Below are 21323 nucleotides of genomic sequence, written 5' to 3'. Positions count from 1 at the left end.
GCCCTTACTGTGTCGTCACAATAAATATATATATATATATATATATATATATATATATATATATATATATATATATATATATATATATATATATATATATATACATATATATATATATTGTCGCGGTACAACGCGGACAGAACACAGGGAGACGTACTTCGAAGAACAGGACAATATGTGCAAAAACAAAGAGAGCGACGACACGTCTTCTTCGTCATCACCCAATCTGGCTCCGACCCACTAGGCGGAGTCCGTTAGTGCTCCCATCGTCGTCGTCGTCTGCATAGAATACGCGCGTCATTTGTCCCTCCCTACGAGAGCATCGTCCCGATGCTGGACAAGAAATGTCAGTTGCGGAAGTAAAGGGCGCTAGCATTGTTATTCGCTCACATACGGCTTCATGCGGACAACGTGCACAAGTTCAGGATGGTGTGTGCGGCGCCGCGTACCATTCGGATTATCGGGAACGACCTCGTAAGTGACATCACTGAGTCGCCGCAATACCCGATATGGTCCGAACTATCACCTTAACAGCTTCTCAGAGAGGCCTCGTTTCCTTACGGGTGTCCGAATCCATACTCTGTCGCCGACTTCATCGGTAACTATTCTACGGTGTAGATCGTAGCGGCCTGCGTCGTAGTCTTGCTGCTGGCAGATCCGCAAGTGCGCGAGCTGCCTAGCTTCTTCTGCGCGTTGTGTAAACACATCGGCGTCCGTATCAGCGTCGTCAAAGTCGTGTGGAAGCATCGCATCCAGCATCGTTCGTACATCTCGTCCGTGAACAAGGGTGAACAGAGTCATGCGCGTCGTCTCTTTTTTCGCCGTGTTATATGCAAAGGTGATATACGGTGGGATGTCGTCCCAATTTTTATGTTAGACATCCACGTACATTGATAGCATGTCTTCGATGCCTTTGTTTATGCGCTCTGTTAACCCATTGGTTTGTGGATGGCAGGCGGTTGACTTTCGATGGGACGTTCCACTTAGTAGCAAGACGTGATCTAAAAGTGCAGCCGTAAATGGGGTTGCTCGGTCGGTTATTACGACGGTTGGCGCGCCGTGACGCAACACCACATGCTCAATGAAAAAGCGCGCTACCTTGGCTGCTGTGCTGCTCTGGATTGCCTTTGTTTCAGCGTAACGTGTGAGACAGTCGGTTGCGACGATAACAAAGCGATTGCCTGCAGTAGAAGTAGGAAGTGGGCACAAAATGTCCATTCCGATTTGATCAAATGGTATTTGAGGGACCTGGACGGGTGGTAGGAGGGCGGCTGGTTTCGTCAGAGGCGACTTGCGCCTCTGGCAGTCGAGACAAGTGCGACCGTGATGTTTCACGGCGGTGGTAAGTAATACCTTTGCTGCACTCTGCCTAATGTTCGCGTGAAGCCGAAGTGACCAGAAGTCACCTCGTTGTGGCAAGCTTGAAGTACTTCCGTACGAAGAGCTGCAGGAATGACAAGCAGATAAGGGGACCCGGTCGAAGTAAAGTTTTTTTGTGTAAGGGACCTTGGCCCGTAAACAACATGACAACAGTCCTCTTGCGAAAACTCTAGGTGGTTTCGCAGATCTTCCCTCCAAGTAATTGATTAGTTCAAGGAACTCGGGGTCGTTCCGTTGTTGTTGCGCGATGGCGGATGTGTCCATAACACAAAGAAATGCTGAGTCTTCTTCTTCGGGCGGAGCAGGTGACTCTATCGGCGATCGAGGCAAGCAGTCAGCATCCGTATGTCGTTTCCCCGACTTTTACGTGACAGCCATGTCAAACTCTTGTAGCCTGAGGCTGCAACGCGCCAGTCGTCCAGAAGGATTTTTAAGGTTTGTCAACCAACATAGTGAATGGTGGTCGCTGATAACTGTGAAGTGGTGGCCATACAAATATGGGCGAAGTTTCGTAACCGCCCATACCACGGCGAGGCATTCTTTCTCAGTTGTGGAGTTATTAGCCTCTGTACGTGAGAGTGTTCTACTTGCATAGGCAAACACTCTTTCTGTGTCGCCTTGCCGCTGCACAAGGACTGCTCCCAAACCAACATTGCTGGCATCAGTGCAGATCAGTGTAGGAGCGGTCTCATCAAAGTGAGCAAGCACTGGAGGTGTCTGGAGAGGTTGCCGCAAGTCGTTTAATGCACCTTGCTCTTCGCCGCCCCATACAAAAGCAACGTCGTCTCTCGTCAGGCAAGTTAACGGTGACGCAATGCGCGCAAAGCCTGCAATAAACCGCCAGTAGTAGGCACAGAGGCCGAGGAAGCACCTGACAGCCTTTTTATCGGATGGTACGGGAAACTGTGCGACGGCTGCAATTTTTCCAGGATCCGGCCGGACACCTGCGTGGCTGAAGACGTGACCGAGAAACTGCAGTTCCGCGAAGCCAGAGTGGCATTTCTGCGGCTTCAGGGTGAGGCCGGCGGAGCGTATGGACTGCAGAACCGCTTCAAGTCGTTCGAGGTGTTCTTCAAACGTTGCGGAGAACACGATGACGTCGTCGAATACACTAAGCAGGTTTTCAACTTCAGACCCGAAAGTACAGTATTCAGGGTGTCTACCAACCGGGAAAACCGGGAAAACCGGGAATTCTCAGGGAATTTGAACAGTCTGGAAAAACTCAGGGAAAACTCAGGGAATTTGTGCTTCCATCACGGAAAATTAGCTGTAACTTTATTGAAAGGGAACGAAAGTCGTGTTAATGCTGGCTCCAGTAACAGAGGAATGGCAACGAATCGTCATTGACGCCGTGTCATCGGCACGATGTATTGCCAGAGTAGTTAACGACCGATTTTCTAGACGCCCGATTTTTCGGACATGCCCGATAATTTGCACGGTATTGCGGCATCACCACGTACTCCATATAGTCAATGTATATCGCCCTGACTGCAGGTCTGAAATGGCATTAAAGCCGCCACCGCCGCTATTTTGATTATCTCCCCGCCTCGCACCGGCACTCTAGCAGGCAGATCCGCTGGCAGCCGTAACCACCACCGCGGCAACGTTAGGCCTAGCTGCTTCTATGTTCGCTATTAAGCTTCTTGCCGTGCAGTGCCGTGTTTTTCATTGAAAGAATTCGCCGCTGTGACCAATGGCACCGACTCCGCCTTTGTAATCTTCGCGATTGGCGTTGAAGCTCGCGGAGCACACCGCGTTGCGTAATGCCAGTCTCCAAAAGTTAGGTTCGCCTCAGTACACTTTACTTAGGCGGTGAAGCATAACAAGCGTGCGAAGGGGGCAATTGTCACGGGACAGTATGTGTTCCTTAATTACACATGCGTGCACCCCGTCTCCTGTCACAGTACAAGCCCTCATATGCCTAATAAGCGTACTGGAAGGCCTTCAGAGCTTTTTCAGACGTGCCTGTGGTAATTTTAGCCCTTAAAGGCAGTTAAAGACATGCATTAATTTTTTTCAGACTGCCCGTTTTTTTTTTTTTTTCAATTCTTTTTGCGGCCCCATGGAAGTCCGAAAAATCAAATGTTGACTGTACAACTGACCAAGAGGATGCTTCAGATTATCCATGTGGTGAAAGCGTGGTAGAAGGAGGATGAGAAGAGAAAGGACCGACGCACTGAGGAATTAATGGGAAAGGAAGGGTGCCGCCGCCTTTTTGAAGGAGATTGAGCAAAAAAACTAAGTGTTGGCTGACGCTGAGACGCAGGTGTCCCTCATCCAAACCAAAATAAATTGTTTAAGCAGTGAAACCCAACACTGAGATGTTGTGTATGGGCTGAGAGTATGTCAGGACAGTTGAGGTTGACTTCCGAGCTGCTGAGAGAGAACCTTAGTTGTGACAAAGTTCAGGACCTCATACATATGAGCTTGCTATCAGTTGATAGAAATAGCTGATATTAAAAAATACTTATGTATGCATCTCCTTTTCATTCGTATTTGAAAATATTCGACTCAATTTGGAATGGGCGTTATCATTTCGTTCGCTGTGAATTTTACTAACACCTTCCTTCTGTTTTCTTTTTAAATAAAATAGATATTACTCCTTACTATTCAAACTGGATTAAGTCTTTTCTTTGTTTCAGCATGCTTACTAGAGAGTGACAGCATCGGGCAAGGTGGTGTCAGCCTGCCTTGACATAAAACAAAGTTCTGGCTCATTGAGGCAATTTCGCAAAGGTTTTCAGGTAAAACCTGGAAAACTCAGGGAATTTGGAAATGTCAACTTGGTAGACACCCTGAGTATCCATGAGGCGTTGGAACGTAGCAGGGGCAGAACGCAAGCCGAAAGGCAAGACTTTAAATTCGTATAGGCCGTCTGGCGTCACGAACGCAGTTTTTTCGTCTACTTCGATGTGCCAACATCCGCTTTTTAAGTCCATTGAAGAGAAGTAACGTGCCTGTAGAAGCCTGTCGAAGCCTGTCGAGTGAATCAGCTATACGGAGAAGTGGGTATACGTCTTTCTTTGTAACTTTATTTAGCTTCCGGTAGTCCACACAGAAACGCAAGCATATTATATATATATATATATATATATATATATATATATATATATATACAGACAATGGATAGAACCATCGCTAATAGAAACTTCTGATATACGCGGGCGCGACCTGCGCTGAGCGGAAAGCCTAGCGCGGGGGTCACGGGAGAAATGAAAGCCTGTTTATATATGTATATATATATATGTATTCAGCGTGCTGTGGATGCGAAAATATTACGAAACCACGAAGCACTGCATATACAGGGAAGGGGAACAACGACGGCGCCGTGAGTGTGGACGCCCCCAGTTTTGCTGCAATCCTTCTCACTGCGTCCCTTGAATTTGCGTATAGTAGAAAAACGTGAACCAGAGGACATACAGGTAAGGGCCGTTGACGGTGACCCTGCAAGTGTAGGCTTCCCGCACTTTCGTTCCAAACCTTCCTAGAAAGGACCTCGGATGCACGAATATTAGAAAAACACTGAGGAAACAAGGCGAAGGAAAGAAAATGATGGTGCTGCGACCCACTTTTCTTGCAAACCTCACAGCGTGCCGTCAATCTGCGAATATTAGAGAAAGGTGTACGAGTGAAGATACCGGAAAGGGGTATTGATGGTGGTGCAGTGAGTCCATGCATAGTGCAGATGGTGCAAGATAATGCAGTGCCGAGCCGACCCGCGGCGGAGGTGAGGCAGGCGTCAAGCACTCCCCTTACCTGAGCCGCCCCCGAAGATAGCGCAATATCGGCCCGACCCACGGCAGGAGATGAAGGAGGCGTTAAGCATTCCCGCCTTTCGTTCCAAACCTTCCTCGAGCGTGCGCTGGACGCGTGAATATTGGAAAAGATATTGGTCGACCATTGCGCCTCTTTGTAATGCATACAGAACACGCAGTGCAAAACGTAGTCAGTTCAGCGTTCCGGTGTCGGTAGCACACACCGTGATCCGCCGCTATGGAGTCGGCACTCTGGTAACGCACCATCGTATAGTGGGTGACAGCAGCGGAAAGGGAGGGCGAGATTAGCAATTATTTATTGTTACTTCAGAGGTGGGAAGGCGAAATGGGTGGAGAACAGGGGTATCGAGTGGAGGTCACGCACTCATTCACTCACAGACAGGGATCAATTTGGCCGCACCTGCTTGTGGTGCACATGGGAAGTAGAAGTAACGCGAAACGCTAGAATTGTCTTTCGAGTCACCGCAACGGCACTGCGCCAGGTATGGGGACGTACAGGGCAAGAGTGGAGGTGGCAGGACAGCCAGGCGCAAGCACTGCCAGAGGCGACATATGACACCGAGGAACGCGCTCCGCAAACGGAGAAGCGATAGACACCGCAGAGAGCCATACAGCCACGCGACGCCGAGACGAAGGAGTGGATAACCGAGGATCAGGCGCGAGGGGGCAAGGCACGCCCGCCACCGGCACCGCGGAAGAGCCGCGACAGTGGGACAAGGGACGGCGAAGCCGGAGGGGAGGGTAGCAGCGAGAGTCACCAAACCGGCGCTGCGCGAACGAATGGGGCGAGAGGATAGGTTTGAACACGTGATCCGGTTTTGGAGGACAAGGGGCATAGAGTTTCCTACAATATACTGCAGGGAACTCTGCTACTGCCGTCGTTGTCCTACCATGGGGATGATGGGAAGTACTTGGATTTGTCTCATATTCGTACGTGTGGATTCAGGCGTGTTTGTGGCTTCGTATGCTACGCAATATAAATCTTATTATAAATTTCATAGCAATCTATACTCTTCGAAGTGCACAAGACGCCGTGAATATGGACAATCGCAACTAATTGGAATGGTTGAGCTGGTCGAGGTGGCCAAATCGAAACATACCAAGCGGCTTAAGGTGACTCATGCCTGCGATAAATTCATAAGGGTGTTTCACATCGCTTATCGATACGTGCATCTGTGGCTTAATGGTTTCAATATCCGGCGTCTCTGTTAGAGGTCCTGTGTTCAAATCCTGCCGTCGCACAATGTTAATGTTTATTTGATTACCGATTACACAGCACATTGTTGAAAATGACTAGTTTACAATCTCAAAAAGCCGCTTGAAGCCAGAAGGACGAAATTTAGGCAAATCCATGTGCTTCCCGTAATTCCCACGCTGGTGCAACCACTGCCACTGCAGCTCCCGTTGAGACTAGCGCCAGAGTTCCGTCGAGTAATTATTATCATCATCATCATCATCATCAGCCTGGTTACGCCCACTGCAGGGCAAAGGCCTCTCCCATGCTTCTCCAACAACCCCGGTCATGTACTAATTGTGGCCATGCCGTCCCTGCAAACTTCTTAATCTCATCCGCCCACCTAACTTTCTGCCGCCCCCTGCTACGCTTCCCTTCCCTTGGGATCCAGTCCGTAACCCTTAATGACCATCGGTTATCTTCCCTCCTCATTACATGTCCTGCCCATGCCCATTTCTTTTTCTTGATTTCAACTAAGATGTCATTAACTCGCGTTTGTTCCCTCACCCAATCTGCTCTTTTCTTATCCCTCAACGTTACACCTATCATTCTTCTTTCCATAGCTCGTTGTGTCGTCCTCAATTTGAGTAGAACCCTTTTAGTAAGCCTCCAGGTTTCTGCCCCGTAGGTGAGTACTGGTAAGACACAGCTATTCTATACTTTTCTCTTGAGGGATAATGGCAACCTGCTGTTCATGATTTGGGAATGCCTGCCAAACGCACCCCAGCCCATTCTTCTTCTTCTGATTATTTCCGTCTCATGATCCGGATCCGCCGTCACTACCTGCCCTAAGTAGATGTATTCCCTTACGACTTCCAGTGCCTCGCTGCCTATTGTAAATTGCTGTTCTCTCCCGAGACTGTTAAGCATTACTTTAGTTTTCTGCAGATTAATTTTTAGACCCGCTCTTCTGCTTTGCCTCTCCAGGTCAGTGAGCATGCATTGCAATTGGTCCCCTGAGTTACTAAGCAAGGCAATATCATCAGCGAATCGCAAGTTACTAAGGTATTCTCCATTAACTTTTATCCCCAATTCTTCCCAATCTAGGTCTCTGAATACCTCCTGTAAACACGCTGTGAATAGCATTGGAGATATCGTATCTCCCTGCCTGACGCCTTTCTGTATTGGGATTTTGTTGCTTGCTTTATGGAGGACTACGGTGGCTGTGGAGCCGCTATAGATATCTTCCAGTATTTTTACATATGGCTCCTCTACACCCTGATTCCGTAATGCCTCCATGACTGCTGAGTTTTCGACTGAATCAAACGCTTTCTCGTAATCAATGAAAGCTATATATAAGGGTTGGTTATATTCTGCACATTTCTCTATCACTTGATTGATAGTGTGAATATGGTCTATTGTTGAGTAGCCTTTACGGAATCCTGCCTGGTCCTTTGGTTGACAGAAGTCGAAGGTGTTCCTGATTCTATTTGCAATTACCTTAGTAAATACTTTGTAGGCAACGGACAGTAAGCTGATCGGTCTATAATTTTTCAAGTCTTTGGCGTCCCCTTTCTTATGGATTAGGATTATGTTAGCGTTCTTCCAAGATTGCGGTACGCTCGAGGTCATGAGGCATTGCGTATACAGGGTGGCCAGTTTCTCTAGAACAATCTGTCCACCATCCTTCAACAAATCTGCTGTTACCTGATCCTCCCCAGCTGCCTTCCCCCTTTGCATATCTCCTAAGGCTTTCTTTACTTCTTCCGGCGTTACCTTTGGGATTTCGAATTCCTCTAGACTATTTTCTCTTCCATTATCGTCGTGGATGCCACTGGTACTGTATAAATCTCTATAGAACTCCTCAGTTACTTGAACTATCTCATCCATATTAGTAATGATATTGCCGGCTTTGTCTCTTAACGCATACATCTGATTCTTGCCAATTCCTAGTTTCTTCTTCACTGTTTTTAGGCTTCCTCCGTTCCTGAGCGCATGTTCAATTCTATCCATATTATACTTCCTTATGTCAGCTGTCTTACGCTTGTTGATTAACTTCGAAATTTCTGCCAGTTATATTCTAGCTGTAGGGTTAGAGGCTTTCATGCATTGGCGTTTCTTGATCAGATCTTTCGTCTCCTGCGATAGCTTACTGGTCTCCTGTCTAACGGAGTTACCACCGACTTCTATTGCGCACTCCCTAATGATGCCCATAAGATTGTCATTCATTGCTTCAACACTAATGTCCTCTTCCTGAGTTAAAGCCGAATACCTGTTCTTTAGCTTGATCCGGAATTCCTCTAGTTTCCCTCTTACCGCTAAATTATTTATTGGCTTCTTATGTGCCAGTTTTTTCCATTCCCTCCTCAAGTCTAGGCTAATTCGAGTTCTTACCATCCTATGGTCATTGCAGCGCACCTTGCCGAGCACGTCTACATCTTGTATGATGCCAGGGTTCGCGCAGAGTATGAAGTCTATTTCATTTATAGTTTCACCATTCGGGCTCCTCCACGTCCACTTTCGGCTAACCCGCTTGCGGAAGAAGGTATTAATTATCCTCATATTATTCTGTTCCGCAAACTCTACTAATAACTCTCCCCTGCTATTCCTAGTGCCTATGCCATATTCACCCACTGCCTTGTCTCCAGCCTGCTTCTTGCCTACCTTGGCATTAAAGTCGCCCATTAGTATAGTGTATTTAGTTTTCACTCTGCCCATCGCCGATTCCACGTCTTCATAGAAGCTTTCGACTTCCTGGTCATCATGACTGGATGTAGGGGCGTAGACCTGTACAATCTTCATTTTGTACCTCTTATTAAGTTTCACAACAAGACCTGCCACCCTCTCGTTAATGCTATAGAATTCCTGTATGTTACCAGCTATATTCTTATTAACCAGGAATCCGACTCCTAGTTCTCTTCTCTCCGCTAAGCCCCGGTAGCACAGGACGTGCCCGCTATTTAGCACTGTATATGCTTCTTTTGGCCTCCTAACTTCACTGAGCCCTATTATATCCCATTTACTGCCCTCTAATTCCTCCAATAGCACTGCTAGACTCGCCTCACTAGATAACGTTCTAGCGTTAAACGTTGCCAGGTTCATATTCCAATGGCGGCCTGTCCGGCCGACATTATATATGAAACCTATATTATATGAAGAGGGGAGAGCAAGGCTCGCGTTGCGGACGAGAGATTGCAGCAGGAGCGCGAGCAGCTAGAGAAGAGCGCTGATGATCACCTCGGTTACGACGAGGCACGACGGTGACATGAAATGTGGGAACGGGAGCCAATGTGAGCCCTGCGCTCGAAAACACGAAACAGAACAGACCACCATACGCGGAACGTCGGACAATGGCGGTGCTGTGAGTGTAGACGTGCCCCGCCCTCGATAGAAACATATGTACAGTGGGCCATCAATGCGCGAATACTAGGAAAGAGTAAAGCAGAGGAGGTACATCCAAGGGGAGTCGAATGCGGCGCTGTGGGTGTGGAATGAGTAGGGTGATAATTTTGGTGACTCGGAAGCGTTCCGCGATGGCAGGTCTTTGCGTGCAAGCTCGAAACAAAAACGGCGGACTTAATCATGTCTGCGCTGATTTCGTGGGTGAAATTGAGTTATGTTCACAAAAGACACATTATGAAGAAGTCAATGTAGTGACACGTGCAGCATGCCCTGAAGGACGTATCAATGCACTAGGCCGAGCAAGTAATGCTTGTTCTTATGCCATTTATATTAGAGGTTTTTTGTGACAACCCTATCGTTGCATTCATATGTTAGTCGAATATTCGTGCCACCTTGAAGGGGTGGAGACATCAAAATTTTCGTTCATGCGTTTGTTGATTCAAACGTTGCGTCATGCTTCAGGGAGCACGATACACACAGCGGGATTCATATATATCCGATAAATAATTTAATAATAGCATTATTATACCGAGCGATTTCGGTTTCTGGTCCGGGGGATGCTATGACGTCACAGAGGAGGAAACGCAACATGGCTTGGTCACGTGGGCCACAAAAAATAGTGACGTAAAACTATGCTGCGTCGTCTGCTCGCGCATACGCGTGCTCTGCCAGCAGAGGCCAGCTCTGCTGGCAGAGCACGCGTGCATGTCGCGATTATTATAATTATTGCGAAGAGTGACAACAACGGTATGAAAATATTGCGGCTTGTGAGAGTCGGTGATTCATTCCGAAGCGCCGTAAGCTTTAGCTTTGAAGTGAACCGGAAAAGGCCTAGCGACGATATCGGCGGCGCTGAACGATCAGAGGCGGTGAAGCTGCCTTCGGTGCCACAGTGACCACTCCTCGGTCGCTGAGTGGCCGCTTCGCCGTACGGCTGCCGCACAAACGGGTCCCGGGCCCATCCTCTCCACGGCAAGGAAATCTCGCTGTTCGCGAACAAAACCGCCGTCGCAAGGGGGGCCGCGAACGGCAAACACGTGCGGCGAGTTTCCGTGCCGGTAACGTGGACGGGCCCTCACATTGAGAAAGGCCAAGCGAACGAGAGACCGCTCCGGGCTGCCGAACTACGCGACTATGCGAGGAGAGAAGCGGACAACACGAACGCCGCATATCCTGGTCCCTTTCGGAGTCGGCCGGCTAGTGTCACACTCAAACGTGTAAAGGCCCGTTCGCACGGCAACTCGCCGCACGCAGTTTGCCGTTCGCGGGCGCCGTGCGGCGTTCGTGTTGTCCACTTCTGTCCTCTTGTGTCCGTGTCTGCATCCCTTACCCCTTATTTGCATTGAGAAAGGATTTCTATATGCCTGTAGTTTGGTCATAGTGCAGGCTATGCTCGGTCGCTCGGCTCAGCAGGCTCCGTAATCGGCATTTCATAGCTACTCATCATACGTCATGTTTTTGTGCTATTGTGCTATGACGTCGATATTTTCGTTCCTGCTCTGTGACGTAGTAACTGCCGCGCTAGCGATGAGTCTCGACTACGAGAAGGAGTTTTTAATGACATTTTGGAGCAGAATTAAAATTATCTTGAAATGTTTGCAACGTCCAATACCTCGTTCTGGGTGTCTTTGCATACGGAAGCAGCCTGCAACATGCTTTTTATTGCCTCAAAATTTGGTGTCCCAACCCCTTTAATAATTTGCATTGTCACCTTATTGGGATGTTTTGCAACAGCTGCGCAATATACAAAACTGGCTTACCACCCCGATCCCGGAATGAAACTCCAAATTGACATTGAACAGCTCTGTAAACATCGCTTTCGCACAAACTCAACGAACTGTCAATTCTAATTAACTTCAATTTTGTCCCCCAAAGCCGGTCGTCATTGTTTCAAACCTCGACATTTCAATGGGCAATTATTCCTTGCATCCTGCACAAACTGCGTTGTGTGTCTTCTTATTTGGAGTACTGCAGCCTATTTTACAGCCTAAGAATGAGGTGTAAGGTACACAAATTTAAAATACTAAATATAAATAAACCCAAGTAAAGCGTCACACAGTGCAACAAGCATTTTGGAAAACAGAAATATGGAAATTAAATGCTGCATCAAAAGAATGATACACCAAAGTTGAATTCAATGCACTATCAGATGAGAAATTGCAGCACAAACAGTAGTCATAATAGAGAAGACATATACATTAATATAAAGGAAACTGTTCTTTTACCCCTTCATGGTGCCACTTAGCAAAGATGAAAAGTTGACTGGCTGTGATGATCTAGCTGTAGTAATATAATAATCATTTTGCTTTACACATAGAAACAACCTGTCATGCTTTATGCTCTGCACAGGAAGCCGCCAGATTTACCCACAACTAAACCTAGAATTAGAATTCAGGTTATGTAATACGATGAAGTCAACAACGTCTATATCTCCCTTTTTCACGAAAGAGAAATAAAGTTTCCTTCTGCACCCATATTGTGCAGCAAATCAAAGCTGCAGGTTAGCCGGGCATACGATGCAGTTACGACTGCCGTTCCAGCACTGCAATACTGAAAGCACTAACTTATCTGCGCCGTGTCGTCTTCCTCCGACGAGGCTCCTGCCGCCGCCGCTTGCACAGCTTGCCCACCTTATACAAAAGCAACGATACGAAACTTCAATTCTGTCACCGTATTCTGGCACATGGGAAACAAAGCAAATATCATAAGCTTTCAGTAACATTTAACTTTCTGCAGGGCAAACCTACACAGTACTACAATTCTCACGTGTTATAAAAAGCAAGAGAGCTATAAAATGTAATTATTGTACTTTTGGACATCGTTTCTCACAAGTCGTGTCTCAGGACCAGGAATGTATTACAGGACGTGTAGGGTGTCAGGGGGCAACCATACCCGAAAAATACAAAGACAGGAAATAATGTATTAAAGGCGTATTCCATATGTAATTTAGAAACACAGTACCCATATGGAAGTAGTGCTAACGTTATGGTAAAACTTGCCTAATAGACATGTTGACAGGTTATCTGTAAACTTTTATTAGATGTTGCACAAGACTCGCTGCATGCAGCTGTTACAAAACCACGAGGTATGTTCGGTAAGTTAAAATTCATGAATGAGGCACGGACGGGAAAGATATATGTATTGTAGGGAAAGAATAGAATGCAATTTTCGCAGTTGCGAACCATGATTTCGTTAGAACTCGTGGTAGCATGTCGGTATTGAAGCACTGCCTAAATTTTCGACAAGTGCATTTTATTGCATTAGCATTAGCAATGTCAAAGTGGAAAGAAGTGTCTGTGTGAAGCGTAACAAGCCAGTCGCATAGTAGAGGTAGAGCGGTGCTTAGAAGGATTGTGTGTGCGTGCGTGCGCGCGTGTCTGTGTGTCCGTGCGCGTAAAAAAATAATTAAATTGTGGTGTTTTACGTGCCAAAACCACTTTGATTATGAGGCGCGCCATAGTGGGGGACTCGCTCAGCTCGTCCTAAAAGCAATATTTTTGCTTTAAGACACTGGAGCCTTAGTCGACGCGGACGTACGTGATGGCGCAAGCACGAACCGTGCGATGTGGAAAGAGTTCGGAGTCACTGGAGCATTGCAACGTACCCGCAACTACTTCATCCATGCCACTGATGAAAAACGCAATGTATATGTGTTCTTTGACGCACCCCATCTTATGAAATGCGTTTGGAACCGTTGACTTTCACCGAAAGCGTGCGTAAAGGGCAATCGCGTTGACTCGGCACATTTTGACAGGCTGTTTATGGAGGATTCTAAACAGCCGGGAAATTTGCGTGTTTGGCGCAAATTAACTCTGTCCCGCATCAACACTTCAACGACCGAAAAAATGCGGGTAAAGCTGGCCACTCAGTTGTTCAGCTGGAGTGTAGCGAAAGGCTTGCGCTTCTACTCGAAGTGAGGCACAAAATGGCTCGAAAATGTCAAGGCAACAGTAAAATTCACACTAAGGGTCAATGATCTTTTTGATGCTCTCAACCGAAACCATCGAAAGGAAAGCATCACTGTTGGCAGCAGTTATTTGAAGGTCCTGGCCTCGTCGTTGCATTGCTCAAATAAATGGGAAAAAGAATTCGTGCCACGAAAAATCTCAAGAGCAAGTTGCCTAACCGAGCAAACCACTGAGGGCCTTCGTGTGACCGTTTTGTCCGCACTGGAACCTTCAAGATAACTGCTAAAGTAGTGCCGTTTCAAATATGTTTTAACAGGAAAACTTAACCAAGACGTCTTGGAACGCTTCCTTGGGATCATTCGACAGGCTGGAGGCCAGAATGACCACCCATCTATGCCCACATTTCTGCAGCTTTACAACATGTTATCAGTTTACAGTTTGATTAAACCCCCTAAATTCGGAAACTGTCACGTTGAAAATGAATCTCGTCAAGGTGAACCTGTAGTAACGCTGAAAGATTTGAGTTATGGCTGCCGTGCTACACAGTTATGCAGCCACGAGAATGAGGCAGTTCTGCAAACAGAAATCTGAGCCAGAAAATAGGTCGCAGGAGCTGCGAAATCTGTCGAAGCATCAGTAGGTGAAAAATCTACGTTTAATTTGCGGAATTAAATGATGGGCGTCATGAACTTCCCCGTGTGCGTGAAATGTGTGCCAGTGTCCAGTTTGTTTATGGAACATTAACGCTTGTACGAATTATTCAGTTTATGGCAAGCTCTATGTACCTGTCAAATAAATGTCAACCTGCACAAAACTTTACTGCTTTTGCGTCCCTGGCTTTTAGATGACAGTCGTCCATACGACTGACTCACGCAGAGCAAATGCCGACAAACCAAGGCTAGTCCATCCTCAACACTAACGTCCCCACCATCTCTACCTGAACATTCAACTTCGGTTATTAAAAAATGCGGCCTTCGAATAGGCACATTAGAAAGTTGTTTGCTGCGAATTAAAATTTAACTACCGGCTTATACAGGTTACAGTACACGTAAAACTAGTTTTCGTGGGAGGTTGCTCAGTTCGGTGGGTGAGCTAGGTATCCTAGCCACTAATATTTGACACAGTTCGCTGCAGCGTCAAGGAGCCTGATCAGTATTGCGGACTACCGTTGCGCTGGACTCGTCGTGCCAAGCTCCTATACCGGTATGGATGAGAGCGTGCACTGCATAGCTCTCGGAGCACGCTTAGTCTCGTGAAACGTATGCCTTGTTCATCGCAAACAAGTTTCGGTCTCAAGCTGGAATACCATACGCGTGTAGTTTAACGTAGGAAGCGAATACGAACGGTTTATTGACGCTTTTAACATCCGTAATGACTCTTGCCCTCCTTCTCTGGTTCAAAACTAAGGCCCTCGTGTCTGTGGCGCCATCTGCCGAGGGCGACGCGATACATGCACAAATTTTTTGCGCCTGGACGGCCTTCGTTCAGCCACCTAACCTATTCTTACAGTGTTCTCACTGAACGTGTATGCAGGCTAAGATCAAATGTTCAGAAAGGCATATCCTTGTGCACAATAAAAAAAAAAAAAAAACTCACTTCAAGGTCCTATTAAAAAGGTTTTGCATACGAGGCCAGAAAAATGTTTGACATGTAATATTTTGGGGTGGCGTTTTCTGTTGTGCATTATACAAATTTCATACAAATTACTCCTGAACATGTAACTGACCTTTGTAGTCGAGGCCCTCTTGACAGCTTTGAGCCAGTTTTTGTCATCTGTCACCGGTTGCCTGTTTCCTCGCCTGGGGGACCGCCTTGCCTGTGGCGAGATGTTTGGCGAGTCGCCGTTCTTGCCTTCAAGATCTTTTTATCAGTTTCATACACTTTGCCAGGATGCTCTCCAAGCCATCCTCTGCAAAAAAAAAAAATCAACTAATGGTTATCATTCCTCTCCTCAAATAACCGGAAAGAAAAATGTAACTCTCTTACATACAGAAGTCTCAACCTCATATAGAAACTGGTCGCGCAGTTTCTGTCGTCAAATTATTAGCCCTGCAAGCACATTTCCCTGAGAACCACCACATACGTACACCTGCCATAATTTCGTTCCGCGTTTCTGTGACAAAAAAAAAAACACCTAATAACCTCGCACCTTTTCCCGAGTAACATTTGTGTGCGCATATCATAAGAAGCCAACAAACAGTGACACCAAGGACATCACAGGGAAAATTACTTGTGCCGAATAAATAAAATAAAGAAACGATAAATTAATGGAAATGACGGTGGATGAAAAATGTAGTTGCTGTAGGTGGGGGACGATCCCACAAACTTCGCATTTCGCGTGCGATACTCTACGAATTGAAATGCGCTATTTCTTCGTTCAGTTTCTGGGGTATTTACTTTTCGTTGTAGAACCATGGGAGTGAACGTGGAACATCCTTTCTGCCACAGGCATCAGGAGAACGCGATCTTTTTGAGCGAAGGCAACCGGCCAATACGGCGGCGCGCACACATTTTTGCTTTTGTTGCTTCACAGCTCCTACTGCGCCGTGTCCACGCCAGAAACTCCAAATACCGGTGCAAATACAGATACCGGCCGCACCCCACGCTTGTACATTAGGTCAGTTGGATAAGTCTGCTTCGGAGGCGGCTCCAATTCGTCTATGCCTTCGGAGATGGCGATTGCGTCGCGTTGGGATCGAGCTGCCGGCTGTCGGCGGGCACGTTCAGTGCTTTTATTGGTGTTAGTCTAGGCTGTCTGTCGCCGGCGTGCACTCCGAAAAAGTTCCTTTGGTGTTATCGCTTGTCTATAAATTGGAATATAGGTAGGTGACTTGGAGATCACGTGTATTGTGTTGTAAGCCAAGTTTGACAAAGAGTCTGTGTGCCGACTTGCAGCGCGCTGGGCTGCCAAAGTGGATATGCTTCTCAAGAGAAAACGTGCTGTCGGCAGCACTTAACGCGCCGAGGACTTAATCACTTTCGAGCACATCGTTAAAGGCAGCATTCTTAAGATTCCACGTGGCAGGTGGACGCTTTAGATGGGTGCAGAGTCACTTATATTCCCCATCATTCCTTCGCGCCTATCGAAAGCAAAAGCATCAAAGCCCAGAAGAAAATCTTCGAAGCTAAGAGCAACAGTAAATTGCGATGTTCGTGTGTCTTAAAGTGATGGTGACGTGATGTAAACATAAAAAACAGTAATGCTAAAGAAACTGAGGTCCCTTCCGTTCTAGAGATGTGTTCAGAAGAAGCATCTTCGTTCCCTGCATTCAGAGAGCACTCAAGTTTCGAGTCCTGGAATGTCCAGCTCATGACTGTTCACTGTTGATGAAGACAGTGGTATTGTTGTGATCTACAGGGCTGTGGTTATGAGGAAGGACTTCACTGCTGAACTCAGCTTATGCGGAAGGCTTGTTCCTCCGTGCGTGTACAACGAATATGGTTCGGGTGAACCGCTAAAACTCTCAAGCTTGAAGAAACTATCCGCATTTCTCACTTACGTTAGCAACCTAAAAGTGTGCACGCGCTGTCATTGTGGTTTATTCCCCTCCATTTCGGCAGCAACATCAGCTTCCAAGACCCAGGACGGGTGGAAGAGCGCAAAATGCTTTAGGCTGTCTCAGAAAAGCTTGTGCCCACCGTGCAGGAGCACAAGAAAAAATATCCGAGCACGGGAAAAGCGAAAGAACAAGAAAACCAAGGAACTAACCAAGCCTCACCAAAGGGTACGTTTAACATATAAAAACCTTAGAAACTGATTTGGGCTAGAATTTTTGGCGACAAAGCCAAAAAAGAAATTCGGGCTTTCAAGTGTGTCTTCCTCAAGCGCAAAAGATTGCTCTTCACGCAGTGTTGAAAGCTTCAAAAGCAAAGTCAGCCAGAGGAAAGCGCTATAAAACCGACTGGTCGATGAATTCCCTCCATCTTAAGATATCAAGCCCTGTTATAGGCTGATGTCAAAGATGAATATTTTGCCACTACCTGCGTCATCGCGCATTAAAAAAATTATCAAGGGCCTTTCGAGTTCGCTTTTAATAAGGTTTCGCTTAACAGCATTGGTGCACTTATGAAACAAAACGAGTAAGCTGCCGTGGAATCCTCATACTAGTGGAAATGAAAGTGCGCCAAGCTGTCACATTCAACGAGCAAACATATGAAGCAGACGACCAGCAATCGACAGCCATGGCAGATCATGCACTTGCGCTTACGTTTGTGCCCCTATTTCATTCGTGGGTACTACCAATCGCCAGCTTCGCTCCAAAAAATGCATCTCCTGGCCTCCCGTTAGGAGGTCCTGGTAGCTCCTCAGGATTAAATAAAGTTCGTTGTTTGTCTGTCTGTCTGTCTGTCCTGGAAGAGTCCACGCAAGGATGCTTTTTAAAGCCGTCATAGAGCTTCATAAACAAAATGCTACAGTGATAGCCGTCATAAGCGATGGAGCAAGCACAAACAAGTGAATGTGATCAACATTTGGTGTGACAGGCAACTCTCATGCACCTAAGCAGAAAATTGAACATCCCTGTATTCCAGACAGCAGTCTGTACTTCTTCTGTTGTGTGTGTCACATTGTGAAGTGCATAAGAAATCATCTGCTTCATGGAAGGTACCCGCTTTTTTATGTTAGCTTGTAACGAAATTGTCGTGATCACAAAATATCAGCTCCTACTTTTAAATCATCTTTTTACTTTACAGAATGGCGAACATAAGATCAACTATGACAGTTACTGTATACTTCAGGAGGTTAACAGCAAGCAGCAGCTCCATGTAGTCCCAAAACAGACAAAAGAGCATGTGAACCCCGACAATTTGAGAAAAATGAATGTGAGGCTGGCTGTTCAGGCAGGGAGCCGCCTATCTTCAGCTAGATAACGGAAATCGGGCCGCAGTTTTGCCTTTTGTCATCTTCGCGTATAACACCGCCGTTCAATGGACAAGCGGTTACTCGCTATTCAACCTTGTTTATGGCCGTTCGCCCAGTTCATTTCTCGACGTTTTTTCTCTGCCCCTGTCAGTCTATCTTAATCTTCCTGCGAAGAATATGTTTCGCGCCTTGACCGTTGTCGCCAGCGTGGCCGCTTTGACACCGAAGCCAGAGAACAGGGCCGCAAGGTTCATTATGACACATGTAATCGCGTAGTTTTCTGCCAGCCCAGCGAAGAAGTGCTGCTCTGGACACCAGTTCACACTCCTGGGTTGTGTGAAAAGTGTCAGTTCCACTTTTTTTGCACACACGCGGTCCTGGAAATGACTTCTCCCGTTAATTATCGTGTGACCCCAGTTATTCTCTCAACTGACCGCCGTTGCCGCTTTAGCGAAGTGGTCAACCTTTCTCGTATGAAGCCCTGCACGCGGCGTTTCCCGTACCTTTAGGCTGCGGCCAGGGTGGCCGCTCTCGTGCGGGAGAAGTTAGTATGGCCATTTATTGTGCACTTCGTGTGTATTTTACCATCACCACGTGTGTGCCCTTCGCATCGTGCGGATGGCCGGATCGTCATAGTGGATTGGGCCGAGCGTCCTTCGGCGCGTCTCTGAGACTCAATATAGGTCGGCCCTTACTGTGGCGTCACAACATTACATTATATATATATATATATATATATATATATATATATATATATAAGCAGGTTTCTATTTCTCCCGTGACCGGTTCGCTAGGCTTTCCGCTCAGCGCTTTTCGCGCCCGCGTATATTAGAAGTTTCCATTAGCGATGCTTCTATCCATTGTCTGTTTTCACCAAAGCGTATCTCATCTGCTTGTACGCGCGTCGCGAATTGCTTAGTACTTTTTGGAAGGTATGCGGGCGCCAGCGATCCAGCCTTGGTCGAGTTATGCATAAAAGCTTACGTGCTTGACCCACTGACAAGGAACCTTTCTTCAGCGTGCTGTGGATGCGAAAATATTACGAAAACACGAACCAGTGAATATACAGGGAAGGGGGACAACGACGGCGCCGTGAGTGAAGAAGGCCCCAGTTTTGTTCCAATCCTTCTCACTGCGTCCCGTGAGTTTGCGAATAGTAGAAAAACGTGAATCTGCGTATAGTAGAAAAACGTGAACCAGAAGACATGCAGGAAAGGGGCGTTGACGGTGGCACTGCGAGTGTAGACTTCCCCCACTTTCACTCCAAACCTTCCTAGAAAGGACCTCGGATGCACGAATATTAGAAAAACACTGAGGAGATATGGCGAAGGAAAGAAAATGACGGTGGCGCGACCCACTTTTCTTGGAAACCTTATCACAGCGTGCCGTCAATCTGCGAATATTAAAGAAAGGTGTACGAGTGAAGATACAGGAAAGGGGTATTGATGGTGGTGCAGTGAGTCCATGCATAGTGCAGATGGTGCAAGATAATGCAGTGCCGAGCCGACCCGCGATGGAGGTGAGGCAGGCGTCAAGCTCTCCCCTTATTTTAGCCGCCCCCGAAGATAGCGCAATATCGGCCCGACCCACGGCGGAGATGAAGGAGGCGTTAAGCATACCCGACTTTCGTTCCAAACCTTCCTCCATCGTGCGCTGGACGCGTGAATATTGGAAAAGAAATTGGCCGACCATTGCGCCTCTTGGTAATGTATACAGAACACGCAGTGCAAAACGTAGGCAGTTCAGCGTATCGGTTTCGGTACCACACACCATGATCCGCCGCTATGGAGTCGGCACTCTTGTGACGCACCATCGTATAGTGGGTCAGAGCAGCGGAAAGGGAGGGCGAGATTAGCAATTATTTATTATTACTTCAGAGGTGGGATGAGCAAATGGGTGGAGAACAGGGGTATCGAGTAGAGGTCACGCACTCATTCACTCACAGACAGGGCTGAATTTGGCCGCACCTGTTTGTGGTGCACATGGGAAGTAGAAGTAACGCGAAACGCTAGAATTGTCTTTCGAGTCACCGCAACGGCACTGCGCCAGGTAAGGGGACGTACAAGGCAAGAGTGGAGGTGGCAGGACAGCCAGGCGCAAGCACTGCCAGAGGCGACATATGACACCGAGGAACGCGCTCCGCAAACGGAGAAGCGATAGACACCGCAGAGAGCCATACAGCCACGCGACGCCGAGACGAAGGAGTGGATAACCGAGGATCAGGCGCGAGGCGGCAAGGCACGCCCGCCACCGGCACCGCGGAAGAGCCGCGACAGTGGGACAAGGGACGGCGAAGCCGGAGGGGAGGGTAGCAGCGAGAGTCACCAAACCGGCGCTGCGCGAACGAATGGGGCGAGAGGATAGGTTTGAACACGTGATCCGGTTTTGGAGGACAAGGGGCATAGAGTTTCCTACAATATACTGCAGGGAACTCTGCTACTGCCGTCGTTGTCCTACCATGGGGATGATGGGAAGTACTTGGATTTGTCTCATATTCGTACGTGTGGATTCAGGGGTGTTTGTGGCTTCGCATGTTACGCTATATAAATCTTATTATAAATTTCATAGCAATCTATACTCTTCGATGTGCATGAGACGCCGTGAATATGGACAATCGCAACTAATTGCAATGGTTGAGCTGGTCGAGGTGACAAAATCGAAACATACCAAGCGTCTTAAGGTGACTCATGCCTGCGATAAATTCATAAGGGTGTTTCACATCGCCTATCGATACGTGCATCTGTGGCTTAATGGTGTCAATATCCGGCGTATCTGTTAGATGTCCTGTGTTCAAATCCTGCCGTCGCACAATGTTAATGTTT

General features: G+C 47.2%; 1 protein-coding gene and 1 long non-coding RNA gene across 2 annotated transcripts in view; one reads left to right on the top strand and one right to left on the bottom strand.

Annotated features, from left to right (window-relative positions):
- The window catches only part of LOC142592696 (uncharacterized), a 409269-nt gene that overhangs the window by 303861 nt on the left and 84085 nt on the right, over window positions 1–21323 (top strand). The window lies entirely within an intron of this gene.
- Window positions 15380–21323, bottom strand: part of LOC142592698 (uncharacterized) — a 75980-nt gene continuing 70036 nt past the window's right edge. Inside the window, exon 4 of the long non-coding RNA XR_012830782.1 lies at window positions 15380–15549. This is a non-coding gene — a long non-coding RNA (uncharacterized LOC142592698). The remainder of the gene's footprint in view (window positions 15550–21323) is intronic.

This window comes from Dermacentor variabilis, chromosome 9, assembly GCF_050947875.1.
Source record: "Dermacentor variabilis isolate Ectoservices chromosome 9, ASM5094787v1, whole genome shotgun sequence".
Lineage (NCBI taxonomy): Eukaryota > Metazoa > Arthropoda > Arachnida > Ixodida > Ixodidae > Dermacentor > Dermacentor variabilis.
This window is presented reverse-complemented; position numbering and strand designations above follow the sequence as displayed.